General features: G+C 33.4%; 1 pseudogene; it reads left to right on the plus strand.

Annotated features, from left to right (window-relative positions):
- The first annotated feature begins 487 nt into the window (after positions 1–487).
- On the plus strand, positions 488–1,567 carry LOC127118865 (photosystem II protein D1-like; annotated as a pseudogene).
- The last annotated feature ends 4,939 nt before the right edge of the window (positions 1,568–6,506 follow it).

Genomic DNA, 6,506 nt, shown 5'->3' on the forward strand with positions numbered 1-6,506 from the left:
CAAGATTCCTCTTTTGGAAAAGTAACTCAAGTTTAGATATATACATAGGGAAAACCGTGTGCAATGAAAAATGCATGCACGACTTGGGGAGGTTTTTTTTATTGTTTTATTTGATTAAACATGGACTTTTCTACTCCATCCGACTAACTCCGGGTTCGAGTCCCGGGCAACCCATTCTAATTAATAGATAAATTATATATTGTAATTAATATAGCAAAAGAATGAATAGATCACTATTACATATCATAGAGAAGTCATATCTAGAGAATATAGAAAACCTTTTTTTTTGAATGGATGGTGAAATGAGGTAAAAAAATAAAATTTGTCTAAATCTAGATCAATAACAGGATACAGTGGATATTGGTATTCGTTGTCACCCGTATATAAGTAATGTTATACTATTTTATAACAAGCCCTTAATTCTATAGTTATAAAGAATTCGTGTGCTCGAGAGTCCCTAATAATTCAATTTCAATATACCCAAGATTTTACCATGACTGCAATTTTAGAGAGATGCGATAGCGAAAACCTATGGGGTCGCTTATGTAATTGGATAACCAACACTGAAAACCGTATTTATATCGGATAGTTTGGTGTTTTGATGATCCCTACCTTATTAACCGCAACTTTTGTATTTATTATCGCTTTCATTGTTGCCCCTCCAATAGATATTGATGATATTCGTGAGCCTGTTTCTGGATCTCTACTTTATGGAAACAATATTATTTCTAGTGCCATTATTCCTACTTCTGCGGCTATCAGTTTGCACTTTTACCTGATATGGGAAGCTGCATTCGTTGATGAATGGTTATACAACGGCGGTCCTTATGAACTAATTATTCTACACTTCTTACTTGATGTAGCTTGTTACATGGGTCGTGAGTGGGAACTTAGTTTTCGTCTGGGTATGCGCCCTTGGATTGTTGTTACATATTCAGCTCCCGTTGCAGCTACTACTGCAATTTTCTTAATCTACCGAATTGGTCAAGGAAGCTTTTCAGATGGTATGCCTCTAGGAACCTCTGGTACTTTCAACTTTATGATTGTATTTCAGGCTGAGCATAATATTCTTATGCACCTATTTCACATGTTAGGTGTAACTGGTGTATTAGGCAGCTCCCTATTCAGTGTTATACATGATTCCTTAGTAACTTCTAGTTTGATTAGGGAAACCATAGAAAATGAATCTGCTAATGAAGGTTACAGATTCGGTCAGGAGGAAGAAACCTATAATATTGTAGCTGCTCACGGTTATTTTGGCCGATTGATCTTCCAATATGCTAGTTTCAACAATTATTGCTCTTTACATTTCTTCCTAGCTGCATGGCCTGTATTAGGTATCTGGTTTATCGCGTTAGGTATCAACACAATGGCTTTCAATTTAAATGGTTTCAATTTTAACCAATCTGTAGTTGATAGTCAAGGCCGTGTGATTAATACATGGGCTGATATTATTAACCGTGCTAACCTTGGTATGGAAGTTATGCATGAACGTAATGCTCATAATTTCCCTCTAGACCTAGTTGTGGTTGAGGCTCCATCTATAAATGGATAATATTTTGGTTTAAAGATATGAATTTTTGTAAAGGAGTAATATCAACATTGTGGATATTACTCCCTTACTTTTTGTTAGTATTCTTTTTCTGTATACATATAGAGAAATGAATATTTCTTATTTTTTAATATTTTAGAAGATTAGAAGAAAAGAATAATGAAAAGGTATGAAAATTTATATAATTTAGACATAGTTAGAGGGCGGATGTAGCCAAGTGGATCAAGGCAGTGGATTGTGAATCCACCATGTGCGGGTTCAATTCCCGTGGTTCGCCCGCCCATGAATCTCTTCAAATTCAAACAAAAAAGAGAAAATAATTTATACTCCTGTTAAGACTTCCTCCTCCTCTTCCACCTCCTCCTCAGAACCCCTAGAATTTTGTTTTTACTTTAACAATTTTTGCATTTCTTTTTCTTTTGTTTATGTACTCTGCACTTCCAGTTTGGCATGTTTTAACAAAAAAAAGTGTTGGTTTCTTTTTATTTACTTTGTCTTTTTATTCTTTTTTATTGATGACAAAGGGGGAGAAAACACATCCTTCTAAAGGGGAAGAATTAAGAGTTCATTTTGATATCTAAATTCCTAAGTAAAAAACCCAAACATTGTTTTAATGTTTCTATTAACAAATACTTCGAGAAAAGTTTGTTAAGTGTTTTTGCAAGGTTAACTCTCAAGATTCATAATGATTTGTTAAAGCTTTAGTCTCAAGAATCAGAATGATTCTTCAAAGAAGTTTCAGAATAAAGGTCTTCAAATAAGTTTTTGAAGAAATATCTTTAAGAAGTTTATGAAGAAAGGTCCTTCTAAAGATCTATCAAAAGAATGATGTTATCAACCAGTGTTCTTGACAACATCAATTAACTTCTGAAGATAAACCAGATTTTGACTAATTATTCATTCTGGTACTTCAATAGGTAAATCAGGCAAGTGTTCTTTCATTCTGAGTTTATCTTTATAGGACTATACATCTCAGGGGAATCTTTGTGCTTATGTAAAGATGTATTCTTATGTGATTACCCTATACAAAGATGTTCATCAAAATACATGTTTTGTCATCATAAAAAAAGAGGAGATTGTTAGAACAAGATTTGGTTCTGCATCTATACCTTGAGTTTTGATGATAACAACATTGTATTTGTGTGAGAACAATTTTGGCACTCTAATGGTTTATTATTGTATAGCTTTAACAAACAATTTTGATTTTGATCATATGATGTGTAACATCATCAGTTTCTGGACTTTGTGTTCTAAATTCGCTTTTGTGTTGCAATTAGAAGTTCTGAAAGACGTCAATATTGCTACTGCAATGTTCTTTCTGCTTTTGTGTTATCTCACCCATCAGAAGCTTCTGAGGAGACACTATGTTTCTGTTGCAATGTTCTCTCAGTTGTTTTGCTTTTAGACGTGACTCTGATAACAAGCTTCTAAAAAATGACAAGCTTTTGAAGTTGTGTTAAGTAGCTGAAGATTCTGAAGATCTCAAGACAGACAATTGAAGTTATCAAGGTTCTAATTGAGGTTTATGAAGATTCTGAAGACACTGAAGGACTCAAGCCAGACTACTGACGTTGTCAAGGCTCTGACCCAAGGTTTTAAAGTTTATGAATCCAACTCTCTATTTCTTCACTTCAAGCTTCAATCATCTTTTATCAGAAGCCAATGAATCTAAAGATAAGATCAAATGGGAACATGATCAAATAGTACATAATACAAATCGAACAACCTTTCCACTACCTGATTTCATGGGCAAGGACTGTACTATTCATCAAACTTGTCACTGATTTTGTGAGCGAAAGGATGTACGTGGTATCATTCCTTTCTCATCCAACAGTGGACATCCCCTCAAGGATCTTTCCCCATTTTGCCCTCCAACAGTCACATGCTTACACTATATAAGCATGCATTTGAGACTTGAAGAACCCTCGCTCGTGTTTCGCTCTATAGTTGCTGAACTACACAAGCTAATTTTCTTTGTGAAAAGCTCATCTTTTGTATTTAGTGTTATTTAAGTATTTATTATTCATTTGTGTAAAATCTGCTTTTGAAGAAGCATCTTGTAACACATAAACTTGTATCAAACTATTTCTTTGATTCCTTAAGAAGGTTATCCTTGAGAAGACAAAGAAAATGTTTCTTTGTGAATCCTTGAGGAGACTAAGGTTTAGTTGGATCCTTGAGAAGACAAAAAAGGGTATTCTTTGTGTTTATTGTAATCTGTTGATTATATTGGATTAAGTCCTTGTGTATAAGGCAAATCATCCTGGCGGGTGGACTTGATTAACTTTGAGTTTCAAGTGAACCAGAATAAAAATCATTGCATTTTTATCTCTTAATTATTCAACTTGTTAGTAGAGTTTTTGTTTTGGAAAAATATTTTTTTTTAAACCCAATTCAAACCCCCCATTTCTTATGTTTTTCGCACCTTCACATATCACATAGAAGAAGAAGAGGACAATGATAAGAAGGAAGAAAGGTTATGAATCATACCTGACAGTGGCGAAAGATACGACGAGCCTTCAATCATCATATTCTTTTTTCAAAATTGACGTTACCACGATTTAGTGCTCCACGAGGGGAATCAGAGCCCTAACATGAGGTGGCTCGATTCCCCTCTGGTACCATTTAATTTGAGAATTACGAATTAGGGTTCTTAAAGAATTCCCTTCGATTTGCTTAGGTCTTGAGAAACTAAGAGGTTTCTGTTACAAATTTATGATTAGTGCTTGATTTCGAGTGGGATGGTGGTTTTTGTTTGACTTTACGAGAACCTCCATCGCCGAGGGCAGCCTCTCGGCACGACAAAGGGAGTAACAGAAATAGACAGAGTTTAATCAGGATAGAGAGGGAACATGTTTAAACTTTAGTCCTGAGTTTTATTTAAGTTTCTTTATGAACATGTGTTTTTAAGATTCATTATGCACATTTAAGCACATTTAATTCACACGTTTGTTAATGACTCACTCACGCTGACTCACCATTGCCACACATTTTTCCAACCTTATCCAATAGCATATTCCATGAGCTGAATTTGGTTGGGCCCTGTTGTGTTAGGCTTTGGCCAAAGCTGTGATGAAAATGGCATTGTTTACTAGTTCACCCCCTTGCCTCCATGAACTATTGATCGAGCTTTATTCTTTGGCCCATGCACCATAATTGTGTTGGCACCCCTTATGGAAGTTTTGACCCCATTTTTAATTCTCTATTTTCTTGATTTTCTTTGCATATTTTTCTTGATTTATTTTTCACTTTTTTTCACCATTTACTTTACTATAATTGTGACATTTTTTACCATGGAAAATGTGATATAATTTGACATTACGTATTAATTCCACTTAGAATTATTGTTGAATTTTAGTTCATGTTTAATTGAACATTTTCTCACGATCAAGCTAATTGTTTGCCGTTTTTTACACAATCAAGCTAATTACCATGGAAATGTGTAGATTAGGGTAAAGGTACAATTAATTTATAATTCATGATAGGTTGATTTTTGACCTAGGGTTAATTTCATTTATTTGTTCATTGATTTTGGAATATCTTATAACTTGAAAATGTTATTTCAATTTGATGAATGTATGCGTTGTATGGGTTACTTTATTCCACCATGATCATGTGATCCATTCATGATTGGTTGTCCATGTTTATTTCATTTCTTACTTGAATTAATAAAATGTCATTAGACATGTTTCCATTTGATGCATTGTTATCATTTGTTTTAATTCATACTTGTCATACCCCGATTTTAGATCCATCTGCATTCATCCACTATGCATCATGCATTCATTTTAGTATAAACACTAATTCACGTCTGAGGTCAATCATTGACTTTCTGGTCAATTAGTTGACCAAAGTCAACCGTCCATTCCCAAATCCATATTTTCTCTATTTTGATAAACATTGGTCATTATCTAGGCCTTTTTGATCATGGTGCTTTTGATTATAAAATTGATTCTAATTATTTGACTTTTTAATTTTCAATTTGATTTTAATTTCAAATTAAGTCTAATTCCAAATTTCAATTTAATCTTAATTATGTTTTTACTAATGATTCAAACTCCAATTGATTTTAATTTTCAAATAAATGTTAGAATTGATATCAAAGTAATTTTAACAAATTATAGATTAATTTGATTTTAATTGGTTTTATTGGTTTTTTTATTTAAATTGACATTTAGATTAGTCTTGGATCATTTCTAAAATCCATATCCATTTCCATAAACCAAATTCATTTCCAATACATTGCATATCCATTTCCATTTCCAAATTCATTTCTAAAATCCATATCCATTTCCATAAACTACAAAGTCATGTTCCAAATTACATTTCACAATATTTTCTCACAAGTTCATCATATTACATAAATCCTACAAGTACAATCCTAATGAACAATCAAAGCTCCATTAAGAATCCAAATTCAAGCTTCCCAATAATTCATTCCAAAAAAGAAGAGTTCAACAACACATGATAACAAATCAATATCATAACATAAGGTTTCAACATCACTTTCCAATTGCTAATAGAACCTTCAACCCACAATCTAACAATTCAATACGTTTCCAACCGCTCATGTTACTCAAGAAAGAGTCGTTAACCGCCCTCCCGAGAAGAGGCAGGGTGTACCTTCTGCTTATAATCAATTCATAAAGGAAGAGATTCAGAGGATTAAAGCTAATAATCCTGATATTAGTCACAGAGAAGCTTTCAGTACAGCTGCAAAAAAAATTGGGCACATTTTCCTCATATTCATTTCGGGCTTATGTTGGAGAGTAACAATCAAGCTAAGATGGAGAATGTGTCTGAGAAGCGTTTGGTGTCAAGGGCTGCACTAATGAACATGAACAAATGAGAAATATATTGTTCATAATATGTGTTAGGAGAAAGGACTTCATCAATTTTAATTATAAGTGAGTGTTGTATGCAGCAGCTTGTTTGACATAGTAACTATTAGATG

Source organism: Lathyrus oleraceus, chromosome 2, assembly GCF_024323335.1.
Source record: "Lathyrus oleraceus cultivar Zhongwan6 chromosome 2, CAAS_Psat_ZW6_1.0, whole genome shotgun sequence".
NCBI lineage: Eukaryota > Viridiplantae > Streptophyta > Magnoliopsida > Fabales > Fabaceae > Lathyrus > Lathyrus oleraceus.